A 12722-nucleotide genomic window follows, 5' to 3' on the forward strand; every position below is an offset into this window, starting at 1 on the left:
TCTTACCCCCACAGTATTCTTTTCCGATAGAAAGTCATATGTATACCGAAACGAGGTATGGTACGCCCATAAAGTGTATTTAGTTACCAAGTCTACGGGCAGAACCAGCTCGTTTCAGGGAAGCCCTTCCCACCCCCACCCCCTTTGGTGCTAGCGATGTCTTACGCCCACAGTACTTTTTTCCAGATAGTAAGTCGCCATATGTATAGCAAGTTTGGTTGAAATTGCTCAATGTGTTTCAGAGTTATGCTGGAACACACATACATCCATTTTTATATATATAGGCAGAAAATGTGTGTATATATATATATATATATATATATATATATATATATATATATATATATATATATATATATATATATATATATATATAATATATATATATATATATATATATATATATATATATATATATATAATAATGTACACACATATATACAGTATATGTATATGTATGTATGTATAAATAAATAATTTATAACACTACTGGCCATTATTATCAAACTTGAAATATATATTTACTTTACATACCTGTTTTGCGTGAGTTCAGATAATCATGGCCAGTGGAATTATTTCATTACAGCATTTTAGCTGTAATGTGAGGGTGAGATCATTTTGACTAATAACTTATTTCGACATGCATACATACGAATAGGTTGAAAAAGACTTTACTTCCTCCTGACCGGATGGGCTGCATGCTGCAAGAAATCGAATCTACTGGATGTAAGGTTGAGACCGAAAACTCCATCTGAGAATTTTCTTCAAATATTTTCACTGGGGATGTTTGGTTCTAATGTGAAATAACGTAGCCAAAACTTAAGGACACAGGAAGGAGAGAGAGAGAGAGAGAGAGAGAGAGAGAGAGAGAGAGAGAGAGACAACAGTCGCCTCAACCACCCCAACCCACCCTAAAGATGCAAATGTGGTCCCTTCCGTAAATAATTATCTTGGGAAATGCGAGAGACACTATTTTGACAGTTGGTTCCGATGCAGAGGGGGTCGCTAACACAGTTTGTTTTGGTTCTAGGAGGCAAGGTAGGCCTATAATAATGGTTTAAATGGAGAGTAATGTATCCCATTTACAAGAAAAGAGGTGGTACAAAATAAACAATGTTAAACATTATGGTTAGGAAAACTTGATACTAATGATAATAAAACATCATTTTATAATTACAAAAGCAACCATGAAATCTCCAAAGTCATCAATATTATCTTATACCTCTACTAAGGGGAAGAAAAGTCTACAAAGAAATTTACCAAGGTTTCCCCTGATTATAATTTTTGCATTGGTATAATAGTTATAATGAAATTAATGCGTGGAAATCTTGTCGATTCAAAGGTATTAACTCAACTCCAGTCATAGTGACAATGATTTGAAGTAATCCACTGAGTCGTGTCTGGTGTAGCAAATAAAATATTTTTGTTTGGGATTGTGTGCGGGGCGCGGCAATGACAGGTAGATCTTGAAGCCTTCGTTATTTATCATGAATCTACTGATTTTCGAATTTCGACTTTATTTCTTCCATACTGTCGAAGTTATTCAACATCCAAACCGAAGAGGAATACGAATAAAAGGCATGTAAGAATATGGGTATATTTCTGAGAGTATGGATCACAGGTAAGAATAATGACTCAAATAATAATAATAATAATAATAATAATAATAATAATAATAATAATAATAATAATAATAATAATAATAATAATAAAAATAATCTTTAGATATATCTCCATGCCAAAGAAATAAATTAACGAAGAATCGAAAACATAATACAAAAGCATATTAATTTATTATCTAATACATAGATACATATATACTTTATAAATAAATGCGTGAGAGAATGAAAACAAATAAAAAAGCACACAATAAACAAACGGCAACGGAAATTCCACCAATGGCATTTATTTTTTTCCAGGGGCTGAGAGATAAAGAACATGGTTATACACCTACGACCTAAGCCAAATGCGTTTACCCCAAGGTCAGGTGCAAAGGAAATTGAAATGTCTTTGCTATCTCGAAGAGAAAAACATTTCTCTCATTGTAAAAGGTCTGGGAAAATAAAATCATAACAGAGAGAGAGAGAGAGAGAGAGAGAGAGAGAGAATTTTCAATCTTTCACTTAATTTTTGCAGAAATACGTCATTATTGGAGAATGTCTGATAATTACCTGGTGAATGATTCCATCAAGTGATAGGAAGAAACTTATAAGTCGTGGACCTCTCGCTTTGTAATAAAATGAGGTCCCCAGCAGTTGACTGAGAGAGAGAGAGAGAGAGAGAGAGAGAGAGAGAGAGAGAGAGAGAGAGAGAGAGAGAGTCTGCAAAAAAAAAAAACGCATTTACCTAAGAGAGTGCAATGGTAAGTATTGTAACTATCACCTAAACAATTCATTCAGTCTTATATTTCGTAAAAATTTCATGAAATACGTAAAGATCTGAATCGAAATGAGGCAGTTAAACACGAAAGCTTTCAGCAAAACAGCGAACAATATGAATACAGATACACCAATGACACCGAAAATATGCTGAAAAAAAAAACTGCACCCTTGCCAGTAAACGTAAACATATTGAATGGAAACATGAAACTCATTAAAATATAATAACACAAGACATTCTCGAAGGATGAAAAGAGAAGAGAAATGTCAGACAAATTTAATTACATCGCAGATGGTCTTCGAAATGAGAGAGAGAGAGAGAGAGAGAGAGAGAGAGAGAGAGAGAGAGAGAGAACGAAAATTTACGCAGTTAGGACTACCAGCGTCCCAAAGACAAAACTAATTTCGCGACGAAAATCTTGCGAACTAAACCCTCGAAGTGAATAGCCCATAGGGGTGCTCATTTCACGGAAGCCGAGTTCGGATAAAAGCTAATTAGGTCAGCAGGAGGGAACAAAAATTTTTCCATTCGCTTTTGCTCTCACCTTTTACTTTCCATCTTACTTAATCTTAATTCAGTCTTTTTTTCAAATCGGGGAACAAAATAATAAAGAGAAGAATTATTGTAGTAAAAATGTGATCCATTGTGTTACAAAATGTAAAAACACTGCCTAATTTACATATTATCTGAGACGCTGATAAATGCGTACGATAAACTGCCGTTGCAATAGTCATGTCATTGCCACCGGCCATAAATAATAGACAAGAAAAAAAATTACATCAATAAAAATACTCGCCCGACTACACTCCAGTACAATATTCCTGTTACTTTGTATTTTCTATTATTCTTAAAACGCAGAACTACTTTAAAGACCAAAGAAACTAAATTAAAAGGTGTAAAATATTTTGTACATTTAGTCGCTAATAAAGTATCCATACCTCTGAGGATATTCAAATCCCGGGCACTATTCTTCTGAACCTAAAAACTATAATATGAAATCTTTACATGATTTCTAATTGCCTCGCAACTCAACTCGATTGAAAGTATGATCTCAACATCTCCAGTATGTTACAAGGAAATTTCAAGAATTGAGCTACTGAAAGCTCATGGCCATGGCTTGATATTTCTTTCACTGAAGGACGACGTCATTCCATTGATCTGGTTTTTATATGACAAACATAACGCAATCGGCAATTTTAAAAACAACGGAATATAACCCTTGAGTGAATAAAATATAAAACAAGTAAAAAATGCCCCGAAGTTTCTTCGGCGCAATCGAGTTTTCTGTACATCGTGTAATGCTGTATAAAACTCTCAGCCACAGCCCATGAAACTCTCAGCCAGGGCCCATGAAACTTTCAGCCACTGCCCAATGGTGGCCTCTGTTGTTGGCACCTATAGCGGTGCCATACGCAAGATCTTGGCTAACTTTAATCTTAAATAAAATAAAAACTACTGAGGCTAGCCGGCTGCAATTTGGTAAGTTTGATGACTGGAAGGTGGATTATCAACATTCCAATTTGCAGCCCTCTGGCCTCAGTAGTTTTTAGATCTGAGGGCGGATAGAAAAGTGCGGACGGACAGAAAAATAGCCATCTTAATAATTTTCTTTTATAGAAAATTTAAAAAGTGCATTTTTAATATAACCAATTTCCTTGGTAATTAAACTCCTAAATCTACTACAAATTTGAACTCCAAACTGGACATATGGGAGTACATACAAAATTATTTTCATTGGCAACAAACTGATTTCCGGAGATTCGGCTTTATGAAATGTTCTATTCATTCCCTTGCAAAATTCTTGTTCCTTTTCATTTGGCTATCTTCACTTATTCCTTTCTCTCTACTTTATACGCTCATCTTTTATTTATTTCATAATAAACAATAATTGTAATCTACTTTCTCTTAAACATCTCGTTTGTAATATGATTAGTGAACACGTACAAAAAATTTTACATGTCTAATAATTAGTAATTTTCTTTCAATTTACGCATTATTGATCTTATAGGCTTTACAATTCCGGATAGAACAATGGACATCCTATTTTCCAGATGTATTTTAAGTCTTAGCTAGCAAATAATGCTTTTAAGGGTTAGGCTCGCAATTTTCTATCTTCTTCTTTGCTTAAAACTGCACAATAACAATCAAATGAATTACTTCTCTATTTTTCTATCCCATGTATTATCCAGTTTATATGTTAATAAACTGCGCCTACTTGGCGCTGATGTCTAACTTCCGTTTTCTTCAAATTTCAATCTTGTGTAACTTTTTTGGCTTATTAACAGAGTCAGACTGATATATCCAGTATTGGTGGGGATCACAAACCGAAGAACCATCTTGCCTAAATACTTTCTTAACCCATAGCTGGCTACAGTAACATAGTGAATTCCGTAAACCTTCCTCTATCCATCAACTCTAAAGCAACCATGTCCTGACCTTTCATCACTATGGCCTTGCAGCTTTTAGGGAAATTGTTCTTTGCAGGTATAAATCTCTCTCTCTCTCTCTCTCTCTCTCTCTCTCTCTCTCTCTCTCTCTCTCTCTCTTTCAACAATCCTTCAAGTCCTAGCCTCCGCTAATCCGGCAGGGTCAAACAGCAGTTCTAACCATTTTCAACTCATTACATCCCAATCACCATCAATTTCTTCCATTAAAAACGGCTTTTTGCTGCAACGATATCCAGAGTAATAACCGTATATTTTCGTTACATCTGTCTGAAAATTTCCCTTCCAGCCTGACCGCTTTAAAAGATTTAATAGTTTTAACTTATGGAGCAAATTTCACAGAAAACTTACCGAGAGAGAGAGAGAGAGAGAGAGAGAGAGAGAGAGAGAGAGAGAGAGAGAGAGAGAGAGAGAAACTTATCTTTTACTACTCACCACTTCCTCATCTCTTTGTATCCCATAGTCGTCCTTTCTTTCAAGTTAGTTTTTCAAAACACTCACCTGTAATTGAAAGAAAATATTAGTTTTTACAAAAATAAAATTATTAGGATCAAATCTATATTACCATTTACTGGGATTATAATCCGCCTGGGAATTTAAGGAATAAATTAGGAAATAAAACAGGCACTCGGATGCAAGTTGAAATAATAAACAGATCTTCAAATGCAAGTCTAAAAACGTAGCAGGTATTAAGAGCATAAGAACTAAGTCACTATAATTCTACCAAAATGAGTTCCCACAAAGTGGGTACAATCTAGATTTCAAAGATATATAATCTGTAGTTAAAAATACAAATACTAATATTTCAAATTATCGTTATCATAATTATCATAAACATTAAATGGAAGGTATAAGAGAGATAAAATACCAGTAATAAAAATAGCGTGAGGAAGGGTTAAGTAAATGTGGACCGAGATCCTGAATATTGTTCACAACATTTTCTTAATCAAATCTTTCAAACCCTATGTTATCATTTAAACAAACACACCACGAAACGAACTGGAAGAGCAGTAGAAGTAATAAAACATTGATTACTTGAAATAGAATGATTCAATTTTCTATTCAAAAGGTTGAAAAAAATTAATAGACGATATAAAAAGCTTAACATTATTTCTGCATTCATTCTTATACGTCTATGTAACACGAGACATACAAACAATCATTTCTGCCTCTTCATATTCATCTCTGCCTCCCTTTCTCCATTCCTTGACGTCACGGCGAAGTCAACTGACCGGCAGCTTTGACGTCAGATGCTATCAGCGATGCCAAGAGCCATCTCTCAGTGATCTAAGGTGTCTACTTGACATTCATTGCACAGGAGAGTTTTAGTAGTATTGTGGTTGTTGCTGCTGCTTCTATTTTAGTGCCTTTTATTACTACTTGTATTAAGATCTTTATTATTTTACTTTTAATCGTGCAGTTAATTTTGTCATAAATAATTTTCTTATCAACGTTTATAGCGTTAAGATAACACTGTTGCAACTTTTACTACTGCTACTAAACATATCTATTGCTATATCTCTAGCAGTAGTGGTAGTAGTAATGTAACAATGTAACAAAACGCATCTCCTGCTCTTGGTAACGTTCCAACCATTCAAATCATGCCTGAAGTACCAATAATGGACAGGAAAAATTTAAGCTATGAACGGCATGACATTAACAGGCGATGAGTCAAATCTCATAAGGGTATTATTTTCAGAGTTGGCAGCATCGGGAATCTAGCAAATGTTCGATGGCGTCAGGTGAAAGAGAAGTTGTACATTTCAATCAAAATGTCCCAAAGTATTAAAATTGATTACTGTTACTGCGATACAACTTACTATTTCCACTGTGGATGGGACAATTTTGAAGAAATATGTGTAGCTTTCTTTCAAACAAAATAGACTGAGTTATTACAAAATAGTTGTAGTAGTTGGGCTCTATTTATGTTAACGAAGAATATATAAGATAAACCTAGTGTTCCCAATATTTATTAACAGTTTTAATAATGTCAGCTTTATTGAAAAAAAAAAAAATGGCACAGAAAATACATTCTGAGATCACCGACTTGTGTTTTACTAAGATTTTGAAAATAAACATCACTCTTAAATGTACACATTATCCATGAATTTTTTTTAATAAATTATACCCATTGCAAAAGTATACTAAGTCGTTAATATAAGCATACATTGTAACAGAAATGTCAGCATATCACAACTGTTCCCTCATTTTTCAAAGGTGATGAAATATATCAACTTCATCATTTCACATCACACATTATTGACTGTCCGTGGTATTATGCGTTTTCTATGCTTAAAAGGTCACCATTAGTTTAACATAACCCTTACTCCATGAATCAAGTTTACCTTTATAAACGACGAAAGTAATTTCTTCGGGCAGAACCATGAGATGAAAAATATTTAGAATATCTCCAGGAATTTTTTTGTCATTCATGAATTATCATTTTATAGTTCAACATTCTGTACTAAAAAACAAACCTAGTAAACAGTTCTTAGTGAAATTCCCATGATAATGATTCCCAATAGATGTTTCTGTTTCCCAAGCAGAGATTTCTAATAAAATTCATATTCTGAAGAAAATAATTTAACTTACAATTAGGGAAAAACAATAACAGTTAATTGTACTATAGTCTTGCATGTCCCAATCTTTGTAAAAAAAAAAAGACCTCCGAATAAAACTACAAACTGAATGATTTAATGTTAAATACTGACTTCAACTGATATTCATTTAAACCTTAAAAATCTAACAAAGGAAACTCTCCGTCATTAATACTGTATATTTAATAGCCTTGTGAAGATGTTCAGCAGCATTGTACTGAAGGACATGAAGAATTGCACACACATAAACACACACACACCGCAAGATAACACAAAACCACTTTCAATGATGTCTCCGAGTCCTGCTGCTCCAAATCTTTGGCCACATGTCAAAAACGTTTAAACTATATGAACGGCTCAAGTCCTGAAAGTAATCCGACAGAATTCCTGCCACCTTTCCAAGTAGTTTCCAATCCTTGACGTATATTTCCCGCCTTAATACAGTTATTTAGTCAGCCAATCAAATTTCATCGGCAATCGCGATATAATGCATTAAGAGTGTATGCACGCTGCATATTGCAGTTAATCTAGATTTTAGTCTGGCAGCATCTATCAACTTTCTCTTGGTATGGTAATTATTCTTCCCGAACAGCAATAATAAATGTCGAAGCTGAAAACACTCTTTGGGGTTTGCAAGTCGGTACCAAGATGCTATCACTCTGAAGCATTTTTACTAACAGCCTGGCAAAGTCTAGCTTATGAGATTATTTATAGCTATCTTTTTCCTACAGAAGGGAGTTTAAATCAACTGGCATTGGTGCAGGTCCTTATCATTTGCTTCATGATTTTGGCAAGTTTGTTACGACTTCTAGTTGGGAACTTCTGCGCTTCCATTTAACAGATTGTCCTTCTTCTTATTTGTTTGGGTAGGGCTGCAGATGTGTGAACCCTTTGTTGAATCCCCTTTCTATCTGTACTGCGTCCAAATGGTGTTTTTTCCATGAAACCATTTCTTTGGGTCCCATGATTTATATTATTTCCAGAATGCATTGCGTTTGAGCAGACCTGTTCTTCAACGCACCTAATTTCTTATTCAGTTATTCTGTAAGAGGGGCTACTGTTTGAGCACTGCCTGTCAAACTCTGTTATTGTTGATAATAGGCCATAGCATTTAAATTTTCATGTCCATTTACATCACACTGATCGATTTCTTGTGTGACTGAAAATGCCTTTCATACAACCTCATCAGAAACTTTCACTTATCTTTATCAATTTTCATGTTGTGGTGTCATTATCCAGGTCAGCATATCGCAGACAAGTTTAGGTAGGTATGACAATATTTTATGGAATTATATTCCTATGTCACCATAGATTTATGCGATGTAGGTGTTTTTTGATAATGAATGAAACATGATAAACATTCTTTCCTATATAATCATCTGCAACGTGTGGTGTATTATTTACTACAAATTCTCCAGTATGAGAGGAAAAAGCTTTCTCCAAATCACTTGGCAATACTTCTATTCAAATGGCAAATTTTGTAGTTGCTTGCATCATTCCAAAGTATTTTTTTTAATATCTTTTTACTATGACAGGGGATAAACCACAGACTATTAGCAAGTCAGACAGTTTCATATTTTGAAGATATATCTCTGCAGCGAGTTCTTCGTAGTAAAACAAAATCCTTCACGTTCGTATGTGCTGTAAGCTGAGGGAACTTTTCATGTGCAACGACTTATACATTATGTCAAAATTTGAGCAACGACCTCTCATCTATCTTTCTCTCTCTGTTTCAACAAGAATTTTACATGTATTTTGTTTTGGACAGGTGAAAAGTGCTTTTATTGTTGTCTTTTTGCACTTATCTTTCCCCACACATAAAGCATTTTTCATTTTTCTCTAACACTATGAATGCATGTGTTCATTTGGCTGCAGAAGTAAGATTTTCAGGCTGAGAGTCAACAGGCCTTGGCCGGAAAGTTCTGTTGATGTGCTGGTTGCTTGAATTTTTTTATTATCAGTTTTGTGATAAACACTACTTAGACCATTATTCTGTCACCTATATCCTTTGCAGCATCCCGGAATGTCTTCCAGGTCCTTAGTGATGGGTCTTCTAACTTTGAGGAAGCAGAGGGAACTGTGCAGCACGGGTAATTTATAAGTAAGCCTTGTCTCTTAGATTGCGCAGTAATACTCATATTTTGTTTTTCTAGAATTCTACTGCAATAATAGGAGTCAACTAGCAAGCTACAGCATACATTTGACAACTGAGTTAATTAAATTGCTACCACCACCTGAAGATAAAAGAGTATCAAGTACAAAAGCATAACACAGGCGCACATTAGATCAAATGTACTATAATTCCAAAAAATATATGTTACCCATCAAGATAACAAATAGTACTAGTAACTACAAGAAATCATTAAAACAAAAAACGTTAATACATAAGTCACAATAAATAATATTTTATCTGATTTTTCTACAGTGTACTGGCATATACAGGAACAGAGAATTAAGATAACTTTAGGAAAAGTCCTGTTCACTTATAGGGAATCTACCATTTTTCCGCAACAGGCTATTAAATATATGTACGATTTTCTGTGACTAATGCGCTTACCTGTGTATAATAAGAATAATATTATCACTAATGCTTGTTCAAATTAATCAGCAGTAAGTAGTCCTCAAAGAAGAACTTCATCAGGGCGAAAAGACCGAAACAAATAAAGCAGCAGTAACATTCGAACCTACATCAATCAGTGCAAGAGAAATTGACTGGGAAATAATGGCCAGATGCATACCATAAATACAGTTCTGATGTAACAGAGTGTTATTCTTTCGGTAAATCACCTTATCTGCATCAAAGACTCACAATCAAATGAACTGACATCATCTTAATAGTTGGCCTGCTCTTCTATGAAGCCACTTCTTTTTGGGGTAGGTCTCATTTGCGGCAAGAAAAAGAATGTGGCTATTAAAATAAAACCTATGATGATATCTTACTTAATAATAATATTTCAACAGTGGTCGCTGCCACATTATAAATAATTAATATCAATATTGTAAGATTTATGATAAAATAATGGGAAGATAATTTGTCTGAAGCCCTAACATGTAGAAAACCGTAAGGAGAAAGACAGGTAAGTTACGCAAAGTATAAAAGCCTATGTACAGTAGATATCAATTATCATTCCGCATAAAAAATTTTATGGCAGCGGTGGGATTCGAACCCACGCCTCCTGAGAGACTGGAGCCTAAATCCAGCGCCTTAGACCACTCGGCCACGCTACCTTCGTGATTGCATGTGAAATATATTTTTATATAGACGCTTATACTGATAAAATTAAGGGTAAATGAGACAGTTTGGATGAATTTGAATCGATGTAAGGAATAAAAATTTCCCTTTGCAACATATGTGCAGCACATAAGAACATTTGCGATGTCAATAACTAAATGCTCTTATAACCGGTATGTGTACTGAAGTTGCATAGCATCATGATGGAAATTTTTGCTTTTCACATTAATGCTCTGTATAAAATCTGACAGAAACTCAAATTTCAATACGTACAAGTTCCAAAAGATCTGCGTCTTAACATGAAATATCCCTTTAAATCAGCCGCAAGAGTAGCAAAGAAAAGAAAGAAAAAGTCTAAGGAGAGGAATCACAAGCTTATCAAAGCAAGAGTCGTGGCGTCATACAGTCTGTCAGCACCAGGCACCGTGCCACGCTAAGACGAAACAAGTGCCAACTGCCCCTCACACACGCACGCACACACACACTCACACCCGTCCCCGGTGTCCCTCTCGGCTACCCCCTTCATCCGCCTGGCCTTCAGACTTCCTCCACAGTTTAAGTCTGCCAAGAAGATCGAATCCCATTACAGCTGCAGCGTTTTGTCAACTGTTCTGTTTCTTCCTATCATAAAATATATTTCCCCCTTCCTGTCATTGCTGTTTCACGGTATTCATTAGTTTAGTAAACGGATACACTTGTAATTCATATTATATATCTAGGTTACTGACATATACATTTATTTTAAATAGAGAAATATGTCAATGACTCCATTATACGGAAATGTTAACGAATACTAAAATATTACGACGAATGTAAACGTCATAAAAGGCGCATAGTAGTATACAATACTTTTTTTTTTTAATGAACTCGAAATTACTATAATGACGTAGAAAAGTACCTATAACAATTCAACAAACTGCCATGAATTTTCATGAAGAACAAGCTATGGGCATCCAATACAGAACTGTAGGACTGAAAAGCCAACACCTTATCTCTGTCCGTCTCTCCCTATCTCTGTCCGTCACGCCGTTTAATTTTGAGATATGTTGGTCTCGAGTTCGGGAAGTGGCACTCATGCTTTCTTCGCGTCTCAAACGATAGATGCCACGTGTTGCCAAAGATGCCGGTTCCACGAGGCTAAAACATCTTAGTCACGTTGACTATGATGTTCACTGTCTTGGCACGCGTCACTTGTCATTCTGACAACGGCTGTCTGTAATCGAAGGTGATGCGTACTTGTGTGCATGTGTGTATTTGTGTGTGTGTGTGTGTGTATTTGTGTGTCTGTGCATCAGCAAGAGTGTTCGGGTGTGTTTTTCCCCGAGGGAGGGTTGCCAAAGAAATGAGAACAGACAGCAGTCATTTCCACTTATATTCTATTAACGCTAAAGCAAGATGAACCCTCTTCCCCATACAAATGATCCATAGAGTCTTAAGTATTTCATAAACCCACATTAAAATCATTACCATACGTCAGCCCTAACTTCACATAATGTGTCGTTTATGTCAGCCTCGTGTGATTATATCCTTCGCAGGATTCTTACTGTCACCTGCACTCTCACTTGCTGCACGCACTATTCTACTGCATTTATCAGAGCCTTTTGCTTTTCTGAGCTCATAGGTGATCCTAAGTACATACGCTTATATTTAGCAAGTACAATTATGTGATCTTTATGAAATTCTACCATAATTCTCGGAAGAAGGGTTATTAGCTATGAGGCAGCAAGTTATATATATTATGTATGTATGTATGTATGTATGTATGTATGTATGTATGTATGTATGTATGTATGTATGTGTATATATATATGTGTGTATGTATATGTATCCAATTTTTCTTGAAAGAGACAAGAGGCTGGATTCTGTGAAAAAACACAATGGTCAGTGCCACATTCATACTTAAACCGTTTAATCGTCTGGGCAGAAAACTTCCACAACATTAGCCGCTTCATATAACTCCACAAAAGGATCATCAGCAGGGTATCAAATTCACTTCCCAGCGCAGTGCCATTCAACTCTACCCTGAGGCACACGAAGATGAAATCTAAGTCTTCGATATTTGTTTATTTG

The 12722-nt window shown here is 35.2% G+C and overlaps 1 non-coding gene across 1 annotated transcript; it reads right to left on the reverse strand.

Annotated features, from left to right (window-relative positions):
* Nucleotides 1-10566: 10566 nt before the first annotated feature.
* On the reverse strand, nt 10567-10648 carry TRNAL-UAG (transfer RNA leucine (anticodon UAG)). The gene has a single exon. It is a non-coding gene; the product is annotated as a tRNA-Leu (tRNA).
* Between the last annotated feature and the right edge of the window lie 2074 nt (nt 10649-12722).

Source organism: Macrobrachium rosenbergii, chromosome 3, assembly GCF_040412425.1.
Source record: "Macrobrachium rosenbergii isolate ZJJX-2024 chromosome 3, ASM4041242v1, whole genome shotgun sequence".
Taxonomy (NCBI): domain Eukaryota; kingdom Metazoa; phylum Arthropoda; class Malacostraca; order Decapoda; family Palaemonidae; genus Macrobrachium; species Macrobrachium rosenbergii.